The sequence below is a fragment of the Leuciscus leuciscus genome (assembly GCF_965113295.1).
Source record: "Leuciscus leuciscus genome assembly, chromosome: 11".
NCBI lineage: Eukaryota > Metazoa > Chordata > Actinopteri > Cypriniformes > Leuciscidae > Leuciscus > Leuciscus leuciscus.
In genome coordinates, this window is record NC_138735.1 from 25372035 (window position 1) to 25386014 (window position 13980).

Genomic DNA, 13980 nt, shown 5'->3' on the forward strand with positions numbered 1-13980 from the left:
TTGTGAAACCTGCAATGTCAAATGAGCTGTAATCCTCATGGGGACCAACATTGTCCCCCACAAGGATTTCAGATACTGCCACATTCCCGCTGGCTCTCTAATGAACGGAAACCCAGGGCGGATCTGTCACCAGAACGCTGTCCTGAGCCTGTAAAATATGGAGCCAAGCTGCCTACACACAGTCTGTCATACAAGAGAGAATATCAAACTATGTAAAAGAAAACTGTACCATTTGAGCATCTGAGAAATGCAGACCTTTTATGAATCTGTCAGTTCCAGATGCAGTTGTGATGTTAAGGATTCAATTCGGCTGAACCCCCGAATGACAGCTTGACGTCTATGAAGCACCGGTCAATGTTTGTTTGTTTGTTGGAGATAGATAGTGTCTCTCTTTCACAACCCTGCAGGAGAGCAATGGAGAGGAGAGGGGAAAGACAGATCAGTAAACTCTTTGTGAATGACATAAAACCAGAGGTGGACAAAGTACACAACTTCCTTATAGTAAAAGTACAGATAGGCTAGGCTACTGGTCAAATATTACGTCGTTACAAGTAAAAGTGGTAAAGACCGATTTTTACTTGAGTAAAAGTACAGAAATAGGCCTACTCGTTTTTAAAAGTACTTAAGTATCAAAAGTAAAAAGTAAATGTCAATTCATTGTTTTATTATTGTTGCAATACTTACAGTACCTAATGCCTCTGGATCTATGCCTGCCTACCCTCATATCAATATCAAATTTAATTCTAGAACACAGTTCCAGTAGTGGGATTGAATGTGAGATTGAATAAGTGCACTCAATAATTTCCAAAATGGTTTCGGACACCCAAATGGCTGTTCCCTCAAATATTGCCCTAGTTAAAGTTTTTTTACTTTTAGTATGAATATGTTAGCCTTACTGTTATCTATAAGCTAGATAACCTTACTGTTATGTTAAGCTTACTGTTATCTATAAGCTAGTGTGCTCCCAAACAATGACAAATTTTGCATTTAGAAGACCAAACCCAATGTTGGAAATGAAAATCAGGTTGATGTCAGAATGTCAGATTGACGTTAATCTTCAACGTTGGACAGACACTGTATGGTTGAAAATGAAAATCGGGTTGACGTCAGAAACCAATATCAGTCCAGTTCTGACGTCAAACCGACTTTCATTTCCAACCAAAATGCAACCCCTGCAACCAAAATCATCCCCTGACTGACATTACTACTTTCTACTCAAGGACCTTGACAGAAATGTAGTGGAGTAAAAAGTACGATATTTGTCTTTCAAATGAAGTTAAAGTAAAAAGTTTCCAGAAAAAAATTATACTAAAGTACAGATACTCAAAAAGTGTACTTATAGTACTCAAGTAAATGTACTTTGTTACTGTCCACCTCTGCATAAAACAACAAAATGATAGATAGATAGATAGATGGATAGATCTTTCCCTCATCAGACAGCAACACAAAGAGTCTGTCAGAGCGCTGGAGTGACTCTGATCGCACAAACACCCACAATGCTCTCCTGATCTCACTGAACTGTCAGTCACAAAAGGGAACACATTTCAATGGTAGGCCTACTTTTGCTTTGATTATAGAAGTGTAGTTATTTATGTTCACACTAACTGTTAAAAATTTGGAGTCTGTAAGATTTTTGGAAGAAGTATATGCTTACTCACCAAGGCTGCATTTATTTGAACAAAAATACAGTAAAAGCAGTAACATTGTGAAACATTATTATAATTACATAATTAAAATAAATGTTTTCTATTTGAATATGTTTTAAAATCGGATTAATTCCTGTGATGCAAAGCTGAATTTTCAGCATCATTACTCCAGTCTTCAGTGTCACAGTCTTCTGCTGATTTTCTGGTCAATATATATATATATATATATATATATATATATATATATATATAACACACACACACACATATTATAATCAATGTAGAAAACTGTCTAACATTTTTATGGAAACTGCTACTTTTTCAGGATTTTTGGATAAAAAGAAAATTCAAAAGGGTAAGGATTTATTTTATATATATATATATATATATATATATATATATATATATATATATAGACTGCATACATAAAGCAGTAAACAGTAAATTATGTTATGTCTATGATGATGAGTGACACATCAACTTGCAAGGCGCCGTGATTGTTGGGTGCTCGAGGAGGCTACAGCGTGCCCAGAATGCAATGCGCAGTGTGACCACAGTTTGTTCAAAACCCTCACGTTCAACAGAAACGATCTAATCAATCACAAAAAGGCTTTCTACTTTGTGAGTATCTTTGGTGCGCCCACTTTTAATTGTTCGAAGCATTTTTACTCGATTTCCTAAAGAAATATAGGGGAGGAATTTGAAATTTGCGTCTGTCGACGCTATGGAAACAAGCCGTAGGTTTTATTCTGTCAAATAACCTTTCTGCCAATATTTATAAAGAATTGCATTAATAATTATGTTAATATTGCTTATATAAAATAGACATCCATATGTTTGTGCATTTTTACGATTAGGCTACAGCTGGCTTTGTTTAATAATTTTACTAGCCTACTACATTCTACATTTTTATTCCCCTTTCCCGCCTTTATGTATCTGGTTTTCACTTTTAACTGTTGATCAGCTTTGTTTGTTTTACAAAAGTTTCTAGCTGAAACTATTAACAATTTACTTAAACCATTTCATATCATTGCATGCTTAAATACATGTATTACATGTAATACGTATCTCATCAGTAAATAACCAAAACAATATCCCACCTGTGCTGGATTTACTCAGTGTGTGGTGGGATTTGGAGCCAAAAACCTGCATGTAATGGCAGGATCAATGGTTTGTATAGGGAAGTGAAAAGGGTTCTATAGCATTCTTCAGTCTGATATGAGGGTGGCATTCCTCCTGTGTGAAATCATGTGGCCAGCAATCAGATCTTCTCTATTCTTATATTAATAAAATCCAAATAACTTTAAATCTATCGATGTTGTTATAGTGTAATTTTCAACGGTTTAAAATTTTCACATACATTTGCAATATCATGAATTATATCCTTTTAAGAAAAATTATAAAAATTTATAGAAAAGGTAAGGTTATAGTTCTCGTTTTTTTTTTTTTTTATCAGACAGCAACATTTATTAATAAATCAATAATGAAAAATATTTGTATTAAATTCATATTCATAAATTCAAATATTCTTTTGGAAAGCTGATATTTTGCTCTGTTTCTGTAGTGAGACCCAGCCACCAGCAGATGACAGGAAAACTCAACCAGTCTTCAGTATCCATCAGATTGTGAGGAGCAGAACTAAAATGCTAATGCAGAGAATAGAAGTTTGAATGTTGTACAATTTTAATGTATTCCCTGAAATAACTGCACATATTTTAAACGCATTCTTTTGCTGTGAATTTTGCTATTTGTTTGAATCAATCTCTCACACCTCTAATTTCCCACTTTTTCTTATCTTTCCAATTTTTTTTCTTTCCCATGGGAGACCCAGCACCTGTTCAACCATGCAGCAGCAGTAGGACCTGATGTCCCATCTAAACTGGTTAGGAGTCTCCTGGCTGTCCCCTAACCAGACACACAGCAAGAGTAAAAATAGACTGCATAATAAAGAAGGTAAGAGGAAAAAAGAAAAAGTGCAAAAGTGTTCAATGAACTTAATTAAATTAAGAAAAACTTTTCCATGCAATTAGTTTAGGTTGCCACAGCAAGAATAAAACATGTTAATTTAAACAAATGATGCATTGTTAAACAAACTTAATACATTTTATATACTAACTAACAATTCGTCACCTTTATTTAAATAGCGCTTTATACAATACAGATTATTTCAAAGCAGCTTTATAGTAATAACAGGAAATTTATTAAATGATGCAAACAGTTCATTTCTGCTGTAAAGCAGCTCTAAAAGAAAATAGTGTCATTGTTCAGCTGAAGTTAGTTCAGTGTTGATTCAGTTCCGTTTTAAAGATCATCAATTATAAAAGTAGTTAGTGTCAGTGCGGTCAAAGCAATAATATTGTTGAATATTCAGTGTCCCCAACTAAGCAAGCCAGAGGCGACAGTGGCAAAGAACCCAAACTCCATCAGGAGACAGAATGGAGAGGAAAACCTTGGGAGAAACCAGGCTCAGTCGGGGGGCCGGTTCTCCTCTGGCTAACGAACAAACAACAGCGCATGTTAATATGCTAAAGACAAACAGTATATAATGAGCAAGTAGAAGAGACTGGTCTCAATTAGCAAATTTTTTGCCCTTTGAGTGAAGCAACAAACTGTTTTCGCGTAACCGCTCACAGCCTAAAGATCACAAAGGTAACCACAAAACTCAAAAACATAATAAAAATTCTATATCTCCAATGTAAATGAACTTTAAGCACTATCAAAGTATTTTTCTTTACTGAAAAACATAAAATAACAGTTCATTTCAAAATGTACTCTCCTAATGCAGTCACATGCAAAGCATGCTGGGAACTACAGATCCACTGTCCAGTTAGTTGTCAACAAAAATGATTCATGTATTTCAAATACAAAGTACTTATGTTGACTTCAATTTGACAGATTTAAGTTGATTTAAAATAATCATAATATTAATCTGTGACAAAAGTTAAATAAGTTGCTTTAGCACATTTTAACAGTAATTTGAACAAGCAGAATTTTTTATTTAATTTTAAATTTTTTGAGTGTATGAGGCCAGCCCAAGAAGTCAAGGTTTAGTCATTTAATCCTGTGATGGCCAAGCTGAATTTTCAGCATTATTACTCCAGTCTTTAGTGTCACATGATCCTTCAGAAATCATTTTAATATGCTGATTTGCTGAATTTTTTCATTATTATCAATGTTGAAAGCAGTTGTGCTGTTTAATGTTTTTGTGGAAACCGTGATACATGTTTTTCTGGATTATTTGATGAATAGAACAACATTTATTTGGAATATAAATATTTTTTTTACATTTTAATTGCTTTTATACTGTCACTTTTGATCAATTGAATGCATACTTGTTGAAAAAAAGTATTAATTTCTTTAAAAAAAAAAAAAAAATCTTACTGACCCCAAACCTTTTAATTGTAGTTGGCCTGTTTATTTTTTCCTTAAAAGTTTTAAAATTGATATATCTGCCTTCAACAGCTCAGGATAGTCTCTTGTAAAGGTTGAGGTGCCATTTATATTTTTTTGTTGTTGTTATTTTTATGAAACAAAACACTTGCAGATTTAATGCTGTAATAATAAATGTTTGTAGTTAATAACCTGTGACAGAAAGATTGTTCAAGCTAGTGTGCTACTTTAAATCAGAATCCACTTTCATCCTCATAAACTGGATTGAAATGTATGTCTGGCCTCGCTTGCTAAATGTCAGCACAGTCCGTGAGAGAACACCATTGTGGCAATTAGCTTCACGGCTCACCGCGCTGCTAATCGTGCGACGCCGCGTGTGAAAAAGCGCCATATGTCATTTATCAGAAATGAGGCCAACTCTTTATGATGTGTCTGTGTGTATACAGTATATGTGAGCATTCAGGTGTAAAGGTGAGTCTAGGGCTTAACAGTTTCCTAGATCTAAACAGCAAGTGTGACAAAAATAAATGTAACTGATGCTGACAATCTTCTGCTGGGGAACCTTCTTTTATGCTAGTGTGAGGATTCAACCTCCTTTAATATGCAGAGTCCCAGGTGAGCCATCCGTTCCCAGATTAATTTTTTATTGTTCAGATGTTACTCTTTTATGTCTCATACAGTTGTTACATGGGCGTCTAAGAATACACAGTTTGTGACTTAATTGAGACCAAGGCTGTGTCCGAAATCACCCTCTATGCCCTTAAATAAGGCATTATTTGAGGGGACAGCCATTTGTAGTGGTGTCCGAAACCATAGTGGACTTTTTTCTAGTACGCACGCTCATTCAATCCCACAATGCACTGCAATAACGAGTGTACAAACGATGTATGCTCAACGGCTAGAGAATACCCATAATGCACTGTGACGGTCGTGCCGAATTAATTCTCGCAACCTGCCAGAAGATGGCGCTCGCAGCAGTTTCCAAACTGCTGGCCCAATGTGGCTACAGCATAATATCATACTGGTATAAATTCATTTTTACTTGATTATTAAATTGTTTCATTAAAGTTAATAGATTGTATATACTACAGAGTTTAAGATAAATCTTTTTATCTTACTACTGGAGCTGCCAGTTTTCGAGTTTGCAACTTTCAAATGACTCTTAAACAGCAAGCACTGACCATGCGAAAGCGGCAGCCCTTCCGACACACTCATGGTCCGAATTCACTCACTCGTTTTCTTTCACTCCTTCAATTTATTAGTCAATAATTAGTGGACTAAAGTAGGGAATATTGAATAAGGGCATAGGGGGAGATTTCGAACACAGCCCAAGTGTGCTGCACACATCCTAAAAATTGAAGCCAAAATATTTTGATCGCCCCCAATGGCTGCAATATAGGTCATAAACCCCGCACTCTCTATATTTTGCCACTATTTTGGAAGTGGAGACATGTTGTACATCTTTTTCTTTTTCTTTCTTTTTTACAGTCTATGTTTGAGATCTGTTCTAAAACTCTAAAGGAGACACATGTGATATTACTGGAGTCTTTCTCTGGTTTGTACAGCACAGTTTTAGGCCCACACCACAACTACAGTGATAATAGTACAGAACTGAAATCACTTTCAGAACATTTTTTCTGAGTTTATTGAGCCTGAGCATTTAATGCGACAGACGACATAACTGCAGTTCGCGCTTATAATATACATATTGTTAATGTGCGTTTTGGACGCTAGCATAGTTCTGTCAGGACAACTCTCGGAGTGTTTGGCATGGTAATGGATATGACAATGTGGATATGTTTGGTCTTGGTCTTGCTACACCGTTGCTGCTGTTATTGCTGCTGCAGAGCAAGTACAGGACTTTCTACTGCAAATACATACACAGTAAGCAAGCAAGACATGCTGCTGCTGTACAATATAGCATACAGGAATTACCCATAGCAGATCTATAGAGGTGGAGCTGGGGAAGGTGAAGGGTTTCTGAATGCCCACTGCAACTAAATGCTGACCAAGTATTTGAAGGTTGAGCACGCAAGCTCATTGGCTACTGATACAGCAGGAACCAATCAGCTGTGCCCTATTGAGAACGATGTGACTGCAGAGGATTGAGTTAAGGACCTATCAGCCTTGACAGAACTTTGTATGTATCATTCTTGGTGTGAATGCCGGGCCTTTCGATAACTAAACTGATAACTTGATAACTGTGGTCACATGAAAGATCAAGTTCTCTTAAAGCAGCACTCAGTAGCTTCGGGACTTCTTCGCTGTATTCTCGCTTTTTGCTCGCAGGTTTCTCTCTAGAGCTCCCCCCACAGCTTCGGAATAGATATTTGACAACACTGTTGTAAAAACTCGTTGTTGATTCTCAGACACCAGAGGCTATAGATCAACGACATCAAAGCAGATGGGACGTTCTTTAAAACGTCTTCTTCATTCGGGTTCGGACACCGTGAGGGAGCGCAATAATGACAGCATTTTAGCAGATTTCTTTTGGCCGTAAAGCAATTGTTGTTTACATCGCGAGACCTGATATCACGCGAGACTTCCTGACGCAGCGGCCGGCGGCCCGCCGGCTCAAAGTTGCAAGTGCGTATTTTCCGCTCACGGGCACCAGGGGGGTGCGAAACGACCACCATTCAACCCGAAATAAGTAATATAACCATTCCAATGACTCCGAAGCTGTTCAGTTAAGGTAAAAAAAGTTACTTAGTTCACCTTTAAGAACCAGAGTAAACATCGAAACATTCCTCCTCCATTGTACAAGTCCATATCTCAGCTCTTCAGATATCAATTTGTGTTTCAGACAGTCACAGAACACCCACAGGGATGAGGGTGAACAAATGCATCTGTTTCTAAAGATTCGATTGTAGGCCGCTAACAAACAGCTTTACCTCCCATGAGAATCACACCTAAAACCTTCGGTTTCTGCTCTGAAAGCAAATCTATCCATAGATGAGCAGAAGGATAGACGGGTCTTGTGGAGTTTTTTGAAATAAAGCAACAACAAAAAAAACTCACATATATTTGCATAATTATACTTAATTGCATAATTAATTAAATTCAAAGTCAGTTCAAGGTTGCATGAAAGCAGCAACAATGCAGACTTGGTACAACAAAATCCATCCATAATCAACCAAATACAAATGCAGGTCAGGATTTACTAATGTTTCTGACATTTAAGCTTTTGTTAGAACAGAAAGAACACAAAAGAATCTGATCGATTTGAATATTTAACATTTTTGATATCCACTCTAAAAAAAAAACGGCATCATCCAATCTTCCACAAGCTGCTTTCATGCTGTTTTATGTATGTCTTCCAGGATCCTGGAATAATGAAGGCTCTTCTGGAAGTTCGCTGTCATGACAACAATAATGACCCACCGAGTTACTGTTTGATTCAATGTCAGTGAAGGTAAATATCACTCACATATATAATTAACATTTCATATATCACCATACATGACGCAGTTTGTGATCTGCAGTGATTATATATTGTATTTAACAACAGTACATCTGAACAAGGTCCTTTCTCGGTCCTAAAACTTATTTTAAATGACAATGGTATCTTTTTGAGAAGCATTTTATTATTGTTTAATGTAGATCAGAATAGACTCACTTTGCAGTATTTTCTTCCACAATGCTTGCCAGTTCTGCAGTAAAAATATTAATTATTGAATTATTTCAAATCAAATTATTTGATTATTTTAAATCAAAATGTGAATGTACCTCAAAGAAAAAAAATCTCATTAAATATTTTGAAAATAGGTTGTGCCAATGCTATTTTACGTTGACTCTGAAATCACTTAAGTTACACAAATCATTTAGGCTCTTGAATTTTCCACATTTACCTGACTCATTTCCAATGGCTTATACATTACAAAACTGAACGATGTCCATGTCGCCGCCTCCTCTGCATCAAGCCAGTGAGCATTTTATTAATAAAATTCCAGCTTGCCTGGAGCATCAGGGCCGTTCATGAAAAATTCAGGGGTATTTATAGGATGACATGATCCTCAGCACAAATCTCATGAATCTGCCAGCAGCCCTTGGTTAAAGTTTGAAAAAACAGTAATTTCAACTTGAATTACATTAAAACTTGAAAAATGAGTTGAATCTTGTATAACTTATACAAAAAAGGTGAAAATTGCTTATTTTGATGAGTTAAAGTAATGTAAAACGTCATCAATTATTGATCATATGATTTTTACAGTGCACACTCGACAGAACTGAGAGAATCAGAATTAATATTCAGTGATCAAATACATCTGGACACAAATATGCACAAAGTATACCTTAGTTAAATAATAATTTTGTAAAATATTTTTAAAAATTTCATGTAATTTATAATGTAAGAACTACATCTGATCAAAATGTACAGACACAAAGTATGTATTATTCAAATAATAATTGTAAAATATAAAATTAAAGATTGTATTGTATACAGTATCTTAATTTAATAATGTCAGAATTGATATACAATGATCAATTACATCTGATAAAAATACAGACATAAAAAGTATTATTAAAATAATAATTTAAAATTAAATTATTGTAATGTACTTTTATAATGATTTTAATATTAATTTCAATTGTATAGTAATTATTTTAACATTATACAGTCAGTTTTTCTAAATCACAAAATGTTTTTGAATATATCTTATGCTATAAATTCTAAATATGCCACAAGTGTTGTCAGTTCAGTAAGGAACTGTGGAAAACATAAGAGATCCAGAGATGTTTTAATGTGAGCTGGTAAAGGTGAAGGCCATCTGAAGAGCTGGCACTCCATGAAATGAATGGAACAAGTTCCTTTACCTCTCTAAAGCTGAATTTGTTTGCTGTGGAGAATGCAGCTCATAATAGCTGAATGTGTTGAAATGGTTTACTTCCCTGAGGATGAAAATAAAAAAACATCTTCACTATCCTGCATACTAACTATAGTCCATTAACTAAAATAAGAATTGCACATGGTCTTTAGGGATGAAACTGCAAATTAAACTTATTTAAGCCTTTTAACTTCCATTCAAGCTTTTTTTGTTGTTGTTTGCACCAGAGACACCGACTCGTCACAGTGTGCACTGGGCCCAGAATTTGAGACATCACTGACTTTGTTTTTGAAATCATCATGCCATTTGTCAGGTAGTAGTTTGGCTGTATGTTAAATTTACTATACCCTTTTCTCTTGTTATCATAGCAACATTGCCAGTAAAAATGTGTTTTTCTCTCCCCCCCCCCAAAAAGAAAATGATTCCATTACCATTTTAAACTGAAGGTGCATCCCAATTTGCATACTTGTGCACTACTCTATGCCATTTTGTAGTATAAATAGTGTGAATGTGTTCACACTGAAAATTCCATCAAGAAAAAGTTTATTTTAAATTCCCGAATGATGCCCTCTGAGTGACCCATTATTGATAATGGGCGGTGGACTTTCTTTGCCTGCGAAGTTTCACTAATGACTTTGCCTTAAAAATAACTTGTTTTCTGTCAGTTAGGCCTCAAATCTGAATGTTGCTAGACAGATGCAACGGACATAAACTGCAGAAAATATTGGGAACATCTTTAATGCTGGAATCAATTGCATTTTACATTGTGCACTGATCCATACAGTAAATGCTTGCAGGTCATTTATCACCCAAACTGTGAAGAAATCACGTGTAAGTGCCTGGCCTGAGCCCCCAATGCATTTCTTGCTCTTACAATCAGGGCTTTGTTTTTTATTTTTTTATTTCTCCTGTGTCACTGTTGTCCATATCCTATACAACATGACTTGAAGTTTTGACCTTTCACTGCTCATATGCTGTGAGTTAAATATGAAATCAGTGATATATAAATAAACTGTGGTACTGAAAAATGGTTGTTCCATTAAGGTCACTGCTGCACTTAAAGGGCATTCATTAGCATTTCAATTTCTAATGGCATTGGAAGGTTGCAGCTTTCGTACAAGGACATCAAGTTGCCATGTGACTTTCACAATTGACCTAACAAGAGTAATTCACCAATATATGAAAACTCTTTCATTATTTAGCACCATCATGTCATTCATGAGACATTTTGAAGAATATTGATCTCAGTTTTCCATTTACAATGACTGAAAAAAATGCTGTTGTGTACAAACAGATAATTCATGAGCACAGATGGCAGGTTACAAATCTTCTCAATGTTCTGCACCAGCCGACCAGTTGCCATTGAGATGAATGCGAGTGCTAATGGCTAACAGCTAGCTTCCTGCAGGTATTTTAGACCTTCAATCATGTCCCCTACTAAATGATACCTTAATTTAGGCTAAATCTGCAACTCTGTTACTCATTCTGGATATTTGCCTTATATTTATTTATATTATTTCTATATAAATAATATTATATTTTATCTATAAGTAATATTTTTATATTGATTTTATATTATATATTAAAGGGGTGGTATAATGCCCTTTTCACAAGATGTAAAATAAGTCTCTGATGTCCACATGTATGTATGTGAAGTTTTAGCTCAAAATACACCACAGATATTTTTATATAGCATGTTAAAGTTGTCACTTTTTGAGGGTGAGCAAAAACGCACCGTTTTTGTGTCTGTTCCTTTAAATGCAAATCAGCTGCTGCTCCCGGCACTGGGGGCGGAGCTTCAACAGATTGTGTCCTGAAAATTTCTAAAACGTTTAGCCTTTTATGTTCAAACTGGAGTCAGACAAAGATGGAGAGACTGACGAAGAAGTGACAACATGTACAAGCAACAGGACATTTCTGAAAGGTTAGTTGATGAATTTATGTAGCTGATGTATAGTTATCTTCTAGTCATTGATCAGCATTCTGTCTTGATAATCTATAAATCGTGTTCAGGGGGCGGGGTTTATGTAAATTCTAGGGTTGGTGATGTCACTAACCCGGGAGGAATGTTGTGTAGTCTCTACCAGCCGTTTGTTGTAGTCCTTAAAAAGCGATTTCTTTAAAAGCAAATATACACTCACCTAAAGGATTATTAGGAACACCATACTAATACCGTGTTTGACTCGCCTTCAGAACTGCCTTAATTCTACGTGGCATTGATTCAACAAGGTGCTGAAAGCATTCTTTAGAAATGTTGGCCCATATTGATAGGATAGCATCTTGCAGTTGATGGAGATTTGTGGGATGCACATCCAGGGCACGAAGCTCCCGTTCCACCACATCCCAAAGATGCTCTATTGGGTTGAGATCTGGTGACTGTGGGGGCCATTTTAGTACAGTGAACTCATTGTCATGTTCAAGAAACCAATTTGAAATGATTCGAGCTTTGTGACATGGTGCATTATCCTGCTAGAAGTAGCCATCAGAGGATGGGTACATGGTGGTCATAAAGGGATGGACATGGTCAGAAACAATGCTCAGGTAGGCCGTGGCATTTAAACGATGCCCAATTGGCACTAAGGGGCCTAAAGTGTGCCAAGAAAACATCCCCCACACCATTACACCACCACCACCAGCCTGCACAGTGGTAACAAGGCATGATGGATCCATGTTCTCATTCTGTTTACGCCAAATTCTGACTCTACCATCTGAATGTCTCAACAGAAATCGAGACTCATCAGACCAGGCAACATTTTTCCAGTCTTCAACTGTCCAATTTTGGTGAGCTCGTGCAAATTGTAGCCTCTTTTTCCTATTTGTAGTGGAGATGAGTGGTACCCGGTGGGGTCTTCTGCTGTTGTAGCCCATCCGCCTCAAGGTTGTGCGTGTTGTGGCTTCACAAATGCTTTGCTGCATACCTCGGTTGTAACGAGTGGTTATTTCAGTCAAAGTTGCTCTTCTATCAGCTTGAATCAGTCGGCCCATTCTCCTCTGACCTCTAGCATCAACAAGGCATTTTCGCCCACAGGACTGCCGCATACTGGATGTTTTTCCCTTTTCACACCATTCTTTGTAAACCCTAGAAATGGTTGTGCGTGAAAATCCCAGTAACTGAGCAGATTGTGAAATACTGAGACCGGCCTGTCTGGCACCAACAACCATGCCACGCTCAAAATTGCTTAAATCACCTTTCTTTCCCATTCTGACATTCAGTTTGGAGTTCAGGAGATTGTCTTGACCAGGACCACACCCCTAAATGCATTGAAGCAACTGCCATGTGATTGGTTGATTAGATAATTGCATTAATGAGAAATTGAACAGGTGTTCCTAATAATCATTTAGGTGAGTGTATCTCCCTTTGCTTTGAACTTTGAGTGTTGTAACTTTGCAGATGTTGTTTATGCTCAAACAGCAACATTACACACTAACTAAAGTTAGAAAAGTGAAATCATAATCAACCACCCCTTTAAATATTTTATATCTTATTTATTTATAAATAATACTTTATATTGTATTATATTATAGTTGTGTATTGGATAATTAATTATAATGTTTTTAATTGCTTCAAAATTGTGTGAGCTTTGATTTGTGAAAAAAGTGCACATGTAAGCAAAGGTGTTAAATATTCATGATACCACTTTAGCTATCTCTATTTATGAATTTCATGCCCTCTGATTTTATATGAGTTCTTTCAAGCACTGTTAGGTTAGCTAAAGTTTTGCCATCACCTGAACAATCATTCTTATTTCCATCTACTGTATCAGTTATGCATATTTTATCCCACTGTTTTTGTATAGTTTGAATGTCAACTGTCTCACATTAATCATCAATTGATATCTAATACATTATTCAACAATACATATCCAAAACAAAATTCCTCATCTTTCAGACACAAGGAATGCCAAATAATTCAAAGGCAATAGTTGCTTGCATTCAGAAGCTGTAATTTCAGTGGGAACCCACAGCATTAGCATTAGCATGTTAGCTTTACAGATTTCAAGATCTTGTTGGCAGCCTAATAGGTTTTTGGTTAGCACCCCCATGTTAACTGAACACAAGTAGTACAGACTAGTATTTTAGCCAAGGATATTGGCTGCTTTTGAAGAAGCTTGTCTGTT